The 13,659-nt window shown below is 44.5% G+C and overlaps 1 protein-coding gene across 7 annotated transcripts in view; it reads left to right on the plus strand.

Annotated features, from left to right (window-relative positions):
- Positions 1-549: 549 nt before the first annotated feature.
- The window catches only part of l1cama (L1 cell adhesion molecule, paralog a), a 43,760-nt gene continuing 30,650 nt past the window's right edge, over positions 550-13,659 (plus strand). For 2 of the 7 annotated variants that reach the window (XM_034590300.1, XM_034590302.1), the window contains exon 1: positions 552-764. The gene's annotated coding sequence lies outside the window, so the exon portion shown is untranslated. Of the gene's footprint in view, positions 765-13,659 lie in introns of all 7 variants that reach the window. The other 5 variants (XM_034590295.1, XM_034590298.1, XM_034590297.1 and 2 more) reach the window with 4 other exon arrangements.

Below are 13,659 nucleotides of genomic sequence, written 5' to 3' on the forward strand. Positions count from 1 at the left end.
CCCCCCAGACTCAGATAAGAGTCGGCAGTGATCCTGACACATTTTTATTAACCACTGTTACATAACGTTCATCCCCAGTCACGCCTTTGACTATAATGAACTAAAGTGGAGGTGATGATTTAGCGGCGGGATGAATTAGAGAGATGAGAGTTGAGCCAGTGGAGCGTCGAGAACTAACACAAAACTTCACACGGCCGTTATTTCACAGAAACGAGCAAAGGGGAGAACAAGTGCCCAAGTGTTTTATGCTAATGTAAAGTGTGCATTAATATTCTTGGCACTGCCTGGCTGAATGTAAGTGCAGTAATAAGAGCAGCTGGACCTATACAAATCCACACTGTACACACATGCAGGGGGGAAGAGGAGGACAGAGGAGGACAGAGGAGGGGGGGTATAGAGGACAAGAAGGAGGAGAGGAGGCGAGGGAGGGAGTTCCAATAAAGGAATGGCCAGGATCCACAGAGATTGAGGTGAGGAGAGAGCGAGGGAGAGAACAGGAGGAGGACGGAGGGAGGCAGGCAGGCAGAGAAGAGGGGTGATGTCACCTCTAACAGGCAGCCAATGAGAGTCAGGAGGGGTGGAGAGAGAGAGCGGCCGGAGGAGGGTGTGTTTTTCTATCACTGCAGCATCAGCAGAGAGGAGAGGTGCACAATCAATTTCACAGAGAAGGAGAAGAGGAAGACGCAAAGGCACGAGTAGATAAGCAAGAGAGGGAGGAAAAGAAGACGCCAGGACTTGCCAGAGGATCGAGCATCAGCGTGGAGGTAAGAGGATGTTTTTGTGACGGGATGAACAGTTTGTCATCACATGAGAGAGACGGACTGTGGACTAATTAGGCTCCTATAGGTGGAGATGACTTGTTATGGAATCACACCTTTGCTTCATCTTATTCTTGCAGCAAAAGACGACTGGATCATGAAAATTTAGGTTCCTTATTCTCAGCCGTGTTAATGTTTAGAAAAAACAACTAATTCAACACTTTAATCAAATTAGACAGACATGTGAGGCAGTTTATCACTTGTAACTGTCCTAAGACATCTAGTGTATTAAAGCCGGGTGTCATGGATAACCTGTTGGTGCAGAACACTTTTAGAGAAAAGGGTTTTTCTTTTCTGATGTTTTATATTAAATCTTTATTCAGTGCAGTGCATGCAACAGGGTCTGATTCTTTAAATATTGAATATACAACAGTCTCATTGTACTGCCTCACTGATGACTTAATTGGCCATAATGACAATATAACAGTGCCTTACATTTTCATTGTTTTAATGTCTGATTTGTATGAAGTTAAGATTTGTGTTTGAAATTAGGTGCTCAAATGATTCAAGAATAATTTTATGGGCTTTAAATCTGTTGCATCACCTCATATTTAGAGGAAAAACATATTTCTCCACAATATCTGACCAAATGTCCCAACCATATAATGCAATTACTTAAAAATCTGCTCTTTGAAGTTAATATTTAGCATTTATTCCGTAAACTGAGGACAATTTTTCACAACAATTCTCAGCTTGGCTTTGCCTCCCCCTCTCCCTTGCTACTTTAATATGAATATTCGTTTTCTTCCCACATTCCCCTCCCCCAGCTAATAGCTGAGTAGCGTCATGTTCAGTGCAGCTCATGATTGCAATGTGCTGCTATGATTTTCATTGATGTGGAGGAGGAAACTCCACAAGCTACATGGTGAACAGCACAGCAGAGCAGACTGCAACGGGTCTGGTTTGCCTTGGCAAAGACAGAGCATGAGTAACCTTAAACCACCCACCCCGGAGGGAAGACAGAGATGAAGGAGTTTAAAAAAAGAAAGTGGTAGAAGGAAAAGAAAGAACGATTGAGATATCAACAGGAGACAGAGGGAAAGAGAGAGAGAGAGATGCGGAAGGAGATGTCAGAGGAAAGGAAAATAAGGGTGGGGCCGTGCACACAGCAGACTGTGGAGGTGTGCCAATGGAAAGGAGGCACTCACCTGGCTGAATGCCACACAGCTGGCTACTGTCTTTGTGGCTTATTACACATCTGTTCTGTTCAACAGCAGAAAATAGACAACATTACACACACCAGTTGTGTTCACGATGTAGAAAAGTGTATTGACGAACGCAGCTGTTAAAGGTTTGTTGTTTATGCATTTATGTGGTGCTTTGTGAGTGAGCACGTCTTTGTTCATATTCTCATATTTTACGCTAAGACACGAACATGTGTATCTTCTTGTATTATGTGTCTGTGTGTGTTAGCGGTGTAGTGAACCTTCTCTCTTACTCTCCCTCCCTCCATGCCTCGGTAGCCTGCAGCTTCCCTCAGATGAACATAGTCAGGGGACTGGAGGGGTGCGAAGGCGCTGTGCCTGACAATGACTTGTTACCATCTGTACAACATCCATAAACACACTGAACTGCACACGTACACACAATAGATCAGGATACAGCTGCTGCTGAAGATGGTGTGTACGTGTGTGTGTGTGTGTGTATCTTCTCCATGGCAGCAATGCTCCAGAGACCCACTGCTGGTCACATTATCATGCTATTTAATGCAGTGGGGTTTGAATGGCCGTGGTCGCCGGATCAGACCGAGCCGTGAGCTGCTGATGTGGAGGCGATGCTGTTGTCAGAGTAGCTTGGCGAGACTTGGAGTCTATGATTACCCTCGCTACAGTATGGTGCAGAATGTAATCTCCCCTCTGACGCCGGCTGGTTAATTGAGCTGTTCCATCAAAGAGATGGATGGAAACAGGGATTTATGTGAAGCGAGAGCGAGGGACAGAGAGAGACAGATCTCCGATGAAAAGAGAGAACAGGCAGGGTGGGGTGGGGTAAGCAACATATAAAAGATAAAGGTGAAGGAGGAGACGCTGGACTTTAATGCATCCTTTAATGCATGATCTCTGCAATGAGCTCTGAAGGGAGTAAAGGAGGAGAAGGAGGGATCAGTGAGGATATATGAAGGGGCAAGGTCACAAGGGAGGATGGGCTGTGGCAAAAGAAGATTTAAAGGAGGACTTGTACACAATCTATTCACAAATAATACGTCTGATTGCAATCAGAGCCATTTGTGAGACAAAAGCGTCGCAGTGTATGATCAGATATTTACGCTTTTGCTGTATTATATTTTATGGAATGATAGCGTCGGCGATTGGCCTGTTTCCAACTGGCTGTAGGCCTGCAGTGGAAGTAGAGAGCTGGTGTTGTGTAGGAGGAGAGTAGTGATCTGCTCTCAATCTGCCAGTTAGGAACAACTCCAGGGAAGAGCAGCGCTGCACTGGCCCCTCGCTCCTCAGCCACCTGTTATAGCCTCGGGGCACCTTTGCCATCCCGCTCACCGAATACAGATAAATGCGCACACACACACACTCACACGGGCACAACCTCTGCAACACACACAAACAAACACACACACTACAGAGATCTTGTTGCAGTGCGCTAAATTACAGATCCTCCAATGTTGCCTCATCGTCCCGATTACTTAAGCATCTGCTGCTGATCAAAGACCACACACTGCACTTCCTGGGGATTCAGCTATTAAATGCAGAAACAGGGTAAAATAAGGGTTAAGTGAGAGAACTATCTCAAAGTGTCAAGAGTGACTGTTTCATCTCAGCTTTCTTTTTTGTCCTCCTTTGAGAATTATCTTTGTAAAGTGACAAACACACGAGCGCTGATTCGAAAAGCTCACAAGGGAACTCCCTCCTGTTGTCTTCAAGCGCCTGCGTGTCTTTTCGAAGCCCTGCCCTTGTGTGCGCGGTTGCGTGTGCACCTTTAGGATGCTGTCAAGATGCAGAGTCGGCCGCCGCCTCCTCCTCCACCCTTCAACCCCTCCCTGGTTGCAGCTCGGAGGCTGTTTGATTTAGATTGTGCAGATGGGAGACAGCCCACTGGGTGTCAAGTGGGGGGGATCGTGTAGACATGCTGTCAGGGTTTGCTGGAGAATACATTGTGGTGATTTAGGGAGCTAAGGGTCAGATGGATTGACAGGCCCGCCATGGGCAAATCATTATGGAGAAATGAGGAGAAGGGGAAGGAGGCCAGCGAGAGGGAAGGGTGAACGTTTCTAAAAAAAGGTGAAATGAGATAAGCAGGGAGGAAAATCTTAAGATGGAAAAAAGACTGATTTAAAAAGCAGGTTGGTGTATGGTGATGGTGGAAAGATGAATGCTGTTATGGAAGATAAAGTGGGAGAGCATCGTCATGGTAATGTCTCTGCACCACCTTGTTCCAGTCATCACTTAAGAGTCCTGTTCTCTCTCCTTAGACAGCTTCCTGCAGGAACAGACTTCGTTAATCCATTTTACTTTACTGCCTCTGTCTCTCTCTCTTTCTTCTCGCCGTGCACCTCTCTGGTTTCACTTGTCCTATCAGTATTCATGCAGTGGTGGACACAAGAGCCCACACATCTTAATCAAAATAATGACTGACGCTCCTATTAGCTTTTTCCCAGAAAGAGGCTCTCAGACAAAGACTCATAAATCCAATTCGATTATACAATTGAACCTGCGATGGAGACTGGGCCAAGAATAAAGGCGTCATGTATGGAAATGAATTTAATTTGGGAGAGTGAGTTACCTTATTACAGCTCTCAGAAGTGATGGTATGAGAGAGGGGGAATTGTAGAATCCCCCAGAGAAACACATGTGTTATTGCTGGTTAAAATTGCACAAGTGGAACCCTGTGGTGGATATTGTGTCCTACCAGGAGAGAAATTAATTACTGCCAAACCAATAACGAAACTGGGGGCCCCAAATATCCAAGGACAAATATTAGGACATTAAAGGCCTATATAATCAATTTCTTTATCGTTTTGTTTTATAATTATGTCGCAAAACATCTTCCAATTCGGTGAGTAAAAGTTCTCCAGTGTGCTCTGTTTGAGCCAGACAGGAAAAGCAGCAAAGCAATAAAGCTAGGACACACAGGGTTGAATATGAATGAGAGGAGATATGAAACTCCTTGTCCGTCCTTCTCTTTTTCCTCCTTGACGCTGTCCTCATCTTTTTTCAGTCTGACAAAATTATTTCTTTGTCTCGGCAACACACAGAATTCCCCTCATCGTCACTCCTCCTGGAACCCGGTCAGCTCTATGAAAAGAAGCTTTATTGTCCACATCAGTGGATATAATTGGACTAAATTGACCCTCTGTCCACTGTGTTTCCCGACTGCATGTTTCCTCTCTATGAAGTGTTCTGTTGATTCTCAGAGATGCTTCTCTGTGTATTGGTAGCCTGTGCGTGCATGACTCACCATCAGCGGAACCAGTGCGAGATGCCCCCATGAATGAATGGATTATAACCTACATTAATCAATGTTGGGTTATTGTCATTTGTAAAGGACGATGTCAAATGTCTCATGGCAGCATTGTTGAGATACAGTAGCTAAGTCTGTAACTTTAATGGCTTCTGGGTATAAATAGCTTAGAAGTTAAGATATGTGTTTCCTTCTCTTCTTCAAAGTAAATTCTTAATACTTTATTTTGACTCTCATTATTCCCGACAAAAAGCCCGTGGTTATTTTAACTCAAAATAGAGAAGCTTTAATTCATATGTTTTCAAAATCCTTGTAATGTTTTGAAATGTCTGAGAGTCCCTAAAGATTTGATCAGAAATAGAATTAGACATATTTCTTAAATTAAAGAAACCAATATATTGTAATTGCTGTTATTGATGGTCGTGGGAGTCATTTAACAAAAAGCCTCCTCTTCTGTATTCTAGAGCTGAAGTTTTGTTTTAATTATTCCATTTAATTTAATTATTCCAGATGCCATTAAAATGGCGTGAAACATCTTTGCTGAGATTCACTCAGTTGTCTAAGCACGCATACTGGCGGGACCTCGCTGTGGCCGATATACTGCAGCCTGCCACCAGAGGACAAAGAAGATTTTTTATCTTCATGTTTTGGGAGTTGTCATGAGTTCAATCATTGGTCAGCAGGGGCGGTATTGTCTTCCCCTTGTTAGTGTGTGTGTGCATGTGTATGTGTGTGTTTGTGATCATGGCAATTTCCATTATAGCAAATGTAGCACCTTTGGATATTACCCAATAAGTCGATTTGGCAATATTGACAACATCTCAGACTCCATCGACCATATTTTGCCACTTCGGGGAATGACTGTGTCACTGTAGCACTCTGGTTTTGATTACATTGCACTGGCTGTTTATTAAGGGGACATGACAGCGTTGGGTTACTAATTTATTGATCTGTTGCTGTGAGGCTGGCTGCATTTTTAATGAATCTTTGGGGCATGGTTGGCTACTTCAGCACTGTTGCTTTGCTTGAAGTTACATCACACTGCTCTGCTGAGCTTTTGACAGGCCTTTCCAATACTGTTGGAATTTATTCTTGATCTGTGCTCGGTGTTTTTTCTTGTCAGTTTCCTCCTCTACTCTCTACACTCCATGTATTTTGTACGACTTTCATCCTAGCCCAGATTTTTTTTCTGTTGTCACCACTTTATCTGCTTTAGTTTAACTTAGCAATACTGTTTATTTAGGCAGTTAATAGAACAGCAGTAATTGGCCACCAGTCATACAGGTTGTATTCGACAGGCATGGCTGAATGCTTTGTGTGGAGGCTGCAAGTCACTGTCTCTCCCAAGCTGAGAAAGTTCTCTTAGAAGACATTTTCATTCAGGCACTGAGGCGTCATCACAGTCAAGCAGTTGACGTGTTTCTCTTTCTGAGGGAGCAAAGAGAAACATGTTTCTGTCTTTCTCAGAGAAACATGTTCTCCTCTGAGAGAAACAATTTTTCTCTGGATCGGAAAGCTTGGGTTATATTATGATGCTGAGCCTCATGCCCGAGCATATCCAGTCTGCTGACGCATCTCAGAAGCACACCCAAGATTTTACTGATCAAATGATGTTCCATGAAATTTTTGTAAATTCAGTGGTGGGTTGATGAACAAAATAAATTATACTAAAAGAATGGAAAGCAATGTTTGGTATCTTGCAGCTGAGACACACACATAATCAGGAAAACCGGCATAAACTGTGTGTGTGTGTGTATGTGTACTTGTACTTGTACAGCGGTCTTTGTGAGGACCTTTTTGAGCCTCAAACCTACGGAGTGAGGACATTTTTGGACAGTCCGCACTTTCTGACCCACTTTCAATTGGCTGTTTGAGGGTCAAGACTTGCTTCTAGGGTTAAAGTTAGAATTAGTTTTAGTGTTAGGTTAAGGATTGGGGTTCGTGTTAGCTTTAGTTTAGATGTGATGGTTAATGCATAAGCCAATCGGCTTGCGAGGGACACCTAGCCACTCAACAAAATCACGACTGTTTGCTGTCCTGGCTCCCAAATGATTGGAACTGGCTCCTCAGCAGAAATGTGTAGACAGCAGAAAGTCTACACATCTTCCGCCGCAGGCTAAAGACACGTCTCCTCCGACCTCACCTTGGCTAAGAAGATGGTCTCGGTCAAGTCTCACTTTGTAGTTTGGCTTTTTTGAAGCTAATGTACTTACATGATTCTTGTTGTTTTGGGTTTGTACCTTCATGGTTGAATACACTTATTGGAAGTCGCTTTGGATAAAAGCATCAGCTAAATGAAATGTGATGTAATGTCATTAATGTTAAGGTAAGGAGCCAGGAAATGCATTACGCCAATGAGCGCCCTCACTGTGTATGTGTGTGTGTGTTTCGAGGCATTAGAGTAAGTGTGCTGTTTGACATTGACAGAGCGGCGCGCATCATTTTATCACATGAGAAACACAATGTGGTTTGATACTGTTTTGAACCCATTCATTTGGAGTGTTTACATTTAAGAGTATTGATTTTTTTCTCCTTCCACTTGGCTCTTCCCCTTGGCTAAACTTACACTTCATTTGAATTAACCATAACTGAAAGAGATGGGGCATGAAACACGAGCATCCGAACACACTTGAAAAGACACCGTGTCCTCAAGCACTTGCAGGTGATGTACGTAGCCGGGCTGTCAGTGTTCGCTGTCTTGGTGATGTTGTGATTGTCGGCGCTTGCAGTCGCTTTATCTGCTGTGTCAGCCATGATATATTCATTAGGGTTGGATTTCAGAGAGTGGGAGGGGATCAGTTTTTGAGTGGGTTGTAATCCCCATACACTGGCCTAATTTAATCTCACCTACTGTGCCATCCTATTACACACTACACCCACCACACACGTGCAGGCGCTGGCTGGAGGAGAGCAGACAAGGGGCGTGCGAGGTTAAAACAGGGTAATGTCAGACAAGAGGCACGGAGACAAAGAGGATTGTAAAAAAAAAAAAAGAAAAAGAAGAAGCTACACAGGAGGAAAATTGAAAATGAGCAGCAGGAGAGAGATTCAGGAACAGAGAAAGAAAGGGAAAATGTCAAGGAGTAAAGAAATGTCAGACAGCAGAGGAGACGAATGAGATTTTTTAAGGGGTTTTCTCTTTGAGTTGTTCGTTTTGTTTTGGCTTGCTTCTTTCCCTGCTGAAGGTGCATCCTCAACTCACATAATACATAAGAGGACATTTGTTTGCATGTGTCTAATGAGTAATATAACCTTACATATATAGAAGAATAAATATGTTTCTCTCCGTCAGTTTCTGCAGAGTGACAGTAGAGATTGATTGGGAACAACTTCAGCCCATGCAGGAGTGCAGAATCTCTCAGCTTGTGATAAATTACATTTTAAATGAAACAAACCTAAATAATTTATGAATATATGAAAAGTAATAATAATTTGGAGTTTTCACCCAACACTAATAAACTCTGAAATAAACCAGCATTATTATTGCCCATAGATTTCTCTTTCAGAGTCCCACACACGTTATCCTCAAGATAACATGTTTAGAATGTTTGTTATGAGGAATAATTTCCCCTCATGGCCTTAAAATGGATTAAATATGAATGTAAACCTTCCTTCTTCATTTTGTAACTGAGATCTAGGAATATGCTTACATGGCCGCGCCCTTGCCCCCCCCATCTTCCCACCCTCACAGCTCACCATTGGTGGAGGGGCCTCTTCCAGCTACTGGGCCCCACCCACACGTTGACAGATATTGGTTTCTTAGGTTCGTGACATCACAAACCGTGGCTGTCTCAGGGCCTGGTCATACATAGGCAAACGTATCCGTGCAGACTCTTCACCTCCCAATCAATTCCAATCAGGGCAAGCCTGGTGGCGGATAAATCATTTTCTCCCTGTGGTGAGGCAAATAGCAGCGTGGATTCATGTGGAGTTCAACTTTGATAAACTTTGATAAGCTTTGACCCATAGTGCCCTGTAATCTTTTTTTTTCTAGCTTGGCATTAATTTACTGTGGTGCTAAGGTGGAAATACACGGAAATACTAATATATGTTATTTCACATTTCAATATCGTATAAAACGATATAAGTTTTAAAACCTTTATTCTCACAACTTCAACATTACCACAATCATTAATTTGCATTGAAATGAGTGCATTTTACCTACTTTGTCACATTTCCCACTTTCCCATCCTTTCTGGTTTGAACAAAATAAACATATCTCAGTTTGGCAGCCACGTGAGCCTTTTTCTTAGAATATTTTTGCGATGTCTCATGTCTCATTATATCTGTTTTGCCAAGTTGCAAATAATTTGCATGTCACAGAGACTTCACACAGCGACACATGGGCTTATATAACCTATTCTGTTGTTCTTTTTTACCACTTATGACCTACATCTCCCTCATCATCCATCCTTATCTGCACGTAGCCTGAGTAAATTAGGCCACGCTCCACGCTCCACACACCACGCACCTGAAGAGGATGTAGTCTGTGGATCTGTTCTTGTTAGCCTCTCGGGAGGGTGGACTTGTGTGTGTTTTTAAATCAGGTTGGTGTTGGGTGAGTTCTTTTTCGAGTTTGCCCTCTGAATTGATCAGGGGTAATTGGGCATGGCGCTACAGAGAACCTCGCACAGGGCCCAATCTGCAATAATGAGACTCTATATTTAGCTTATAAAACTGTCTGTTTACATCAGCCATCGCGCTCTGTTGCACAGCGGGAAGAATTAAGCGAATGTGTTTTTGTGGCCAAACACGCGGGGCAGACTTTCGGGTAGAGATTTTTGTGTAGATCATTTGTTGAGATCTGTGCTGAAGAGAGAGGACTGGCAGCGAAGAGAAGATGCCGGGTGAGGCTCCTTGTTAAAATGAGGAACAGATAAAAGATGCAAAACCTCAAGAGAAAACACAGGTGGATTTGTTTTTTTTGGGGGGGGGGGGGGGGAATGCAGGTGTCACATTGAGCGGAAAGAGGAAGATGAAGATAGAAATGACAAATGACAAATAGCACAGAGATATAGTGAGAAGCTGGAAAGAATAGACGTAGGATCCGGATATTTTTACCGAGGTAATTATGCTCATAAGCAAAGACTTAATCCTCCAGGCCTGAAATAACTGGGTGTGGCAGGGGAGGAAGGAGAGATAGAATGCTTGGAGAGAGAGCAGGTTCTTTTCTTTTTTTTCACTACATTTTAATAAAGATGATTGTAACATTAAAGTGTGATCGTGCTCAGGGCGACGGGCAGTAAGCATGAGAGTGTGGAGATTAAGATGGAAAGACACTGTGGAAAGACAAAGGGATACAGGGGGCAGAGAGAGATAGGAGGGTAAAGGACAGAGATCCTGTAGTGATTAAAATGTCAAGTGTGTGCAGAGCCAGATGCACACCTGCCACACACACACACACACACACACACACACACACACACACACACACACACAGTTCACCTGCATCCTCTCAGGCTGTGTACACAGTAACTCACTAATTATACAGGAGGAACACAACCCCAAACACAAACAGTAGATGTGCCTTCAGTACGCAGTCCGTGATGGGATGGCTTCATTCTCAGCGGGTCCCGTAAATCATCCACCTTTATACACCCTCGTAACTCTTGTTTTTCCTCTCCTCCCTCTGTCTTTCCATTCCTCCTTCCGTCCCTCCTCCATCCAGTGGTCCAGACAGGCTGTGTTTTATTTATGACCGTGCAGTGAGCGCTCACTTGACCAGCCTGTGGTTCAGAAGGGGACAAACAACGGTGAATGTTAGTGACAGAGATTTTTACTGGCTCTGCAGCTGTCATACACACTGTTTTCCCGTCTGCCTCCACCAAGTGCCAGAAATGCTGAGTTCTCCTTTCAGTTTGAATGAAGGACAAAAAGGTGTCTGAGGTGTTTGGAAAATGTTGTCATGCAAAAACTGTGTTTGTTTGGCTAGTACTACCTGGTGGGAGTTGGCGACACGCTGTACGGGTGTCCTATATATAAGAACCAGCACGATCAGCAGGATTTTAAGCCGTGCTTTCATGGGATGCAGATGGTTTAGATAGCAGGGGATTTGGTGAACTAGAAAACAGCCGCGAGAAGGTGTGCACAGGTATGTGTTGCTGATTTATTTAAATATGGGATAAGCAGCTGGCCACAGGCGTCTTTGTTCAGTGTATTTGTACCGGATACATTGTCAGACCTGGTTGGCCTGACTCTCTATGAGAAGCTCATCAGCTGGTTGTTTAGCCGCAGGGAAAGGTCACCGCAGCTTCCTCTGCATCTCGTGGCCTTTCTCTTCCTCTATCTGTCTTTCCCTCCCCATCTCTCTCTCTCTCACTGGAATATCTGTCTTTACTCATAACTGAAGCAAAACGAGAGGGAAAGTGAGATGAGAGAGTGCGGCGGAGCTGTGGCCACAGCTGGGGCTCCAGAGTATGGGGCAATACCCCGGGAAGAGGAAGAGGATGTGGGGGGGGGGAGTGAAGATGATGGTGGAAGAGAGGAGGGGGGAAGTGGAGCTTTGCAAAACTATAAAAAAAGAAGAGATGGAACAGCATCCAGATTTTTTTGCTTATTCACCCTGTCTTCCTCCTGGAATAAAATAAAGACAGATATACCGGATATACACAGCCTTTGACTGTCTGACAGGAGATGACGCACACACACACAAACACACTCACACACACACACACACACACAAACACACTAGACATATGCAAACACAGACGGGATGGAACAAGTTGTCTGTTTACTCTCTTTCATATTGCGCCTTGTGAAAATTGCTGTGCGTTCCAGAAAATGTCATGCCCTTGATCTCATTGCACCACTACACAGTGGTGTGCGGACGGGCTGGAGCTGGGTAGAGACATGGGGAGGGGGATTTGCAGAGACGGCGAGGGTCTGCAGCAGAGACGTGGCTGCGCGCCTCAGATAACACTGCAGCCTTTGATGGAGTCTGGCCCTTCCTCTCTTGGAGAGCGCAAGCCGCTCCGCCTCAAATAGATCTCCACCGTGGAGTCCATCGGTAATGATTGGATTTAGTTACAAAGCAGAAATGGTTTGCTGATGATAATGATAACAGATGCGATGGGAGTTAGTCGGCCACTTAGGGTTGGGGGGGGGTTGTATCGATGCTGTGCCAGCCTGCAAATTTCCCCCTAGACTGGACAGTCCCTCTCAGGCTTGATAAAAGTTGATGGCAGAGGTTGATAGAATGCTACCTGTAATTGCATTGTGTATGATCTTGGCTGCATGGTTGTTATAAAGATGTGGTGCAGGGCAGATGGAAGACAAGCTGCATTCTATAGGGAGGGAGGGGGGAGGTAACGGAGTTCAGGGAGAGAGAAGGAGAGAGTTTCTGAGTTTCAGATATGAGGAGTGAGAGACAATCAGCAGGGAGCAGAGGAGAGAGAAAAGAAGTGAAAGCGAGAGAGAGAGAGAGGAGTGCAAATAAAAGACTTTTGGCGGAGACGGCAGTGGAGGAGACGGAGCTCTTTTATGTATGGGTAGCATGTAGACATAACAGGGAAACTGGAGAGAGGCAGAGATGGGGAGGGAGAGCAAGAGTTGGAGACACGGGAGTTGAGATGAAGGTTGAGAGTATAAAGTACAGATAGATGACGGAAAGGGGGGGGGGGATATGGGGGGGATGGGGGGAGGGAGACGAACATGTGGGAGGGGGATGGGAGAGAAATATCTGCTGTGTGCGGGTGAGCCGGTGTCAGGAGGTTGTCATGGTGATAGCGGGTTGAGAAAAGGAAAGTGAGCCAGGGGTATTGACATCTAACCCTAGAGTCACGCACGCACACACACACACACACACACACACACACAGACACACCCAACACAACACACAAATACACACACACACAAGCAGTCTATACTGCACACAAACTACACACAGTCACATACTACAACTAAATGAGTCAGGCCTAACATCAGTGACCTGTCACATCCTAAGTGAACACATTCTCACACTTTCTCACGACACACACCCACACCCACACACACACACACACACACACACACACACACACACACACACACACACACACACACACACACACCCACACATATACAGGTCTGCGTAGCTATCCTTTTAGGACTCTGCATTGACTTCTACCCATTGATGACAGCCTAACCAAAACCTCATCTCTAACCTTAACCATAACTAATTCATGCCTTACCCTCACCTTAACCTAACCACAATTCACATTTAACACCTAGCCTTAACCAGGACCTCAGAAATGAAGGTTTGCCTCATTAAGACTAGGCTCTGGTCCCCATGAGGTCCACTGGTCCTGATAAAGTCAGTGCTAATGCGGGACAACGTCCTTGAGTGGTCACAAAAATGAGTACACACACACACAGATGGCGTGCACAATTAAGCTGCACCCATGTATAAAGTCCATTGGCCATATTTTCATGCAAACTCTGTTTCCCATGT

Source organism: Hippoglossus hippoglossus, chromosome 7 (genome assembly GCF_009819705.1).
Source record: "Hippoglossus hippoglossus isolate fHipHip1 chromosome 7, fHipHip1.pri, whole genome shotgun sequence".
Taxonomy (NCBI): domain Eukaryota; kingdom Metazoa; phylum Chordata; class Actinopteri; order Pleuronectiformes; family Pleuronectidae; genus Hippoglossus; species Hippoglossus hippoglossus.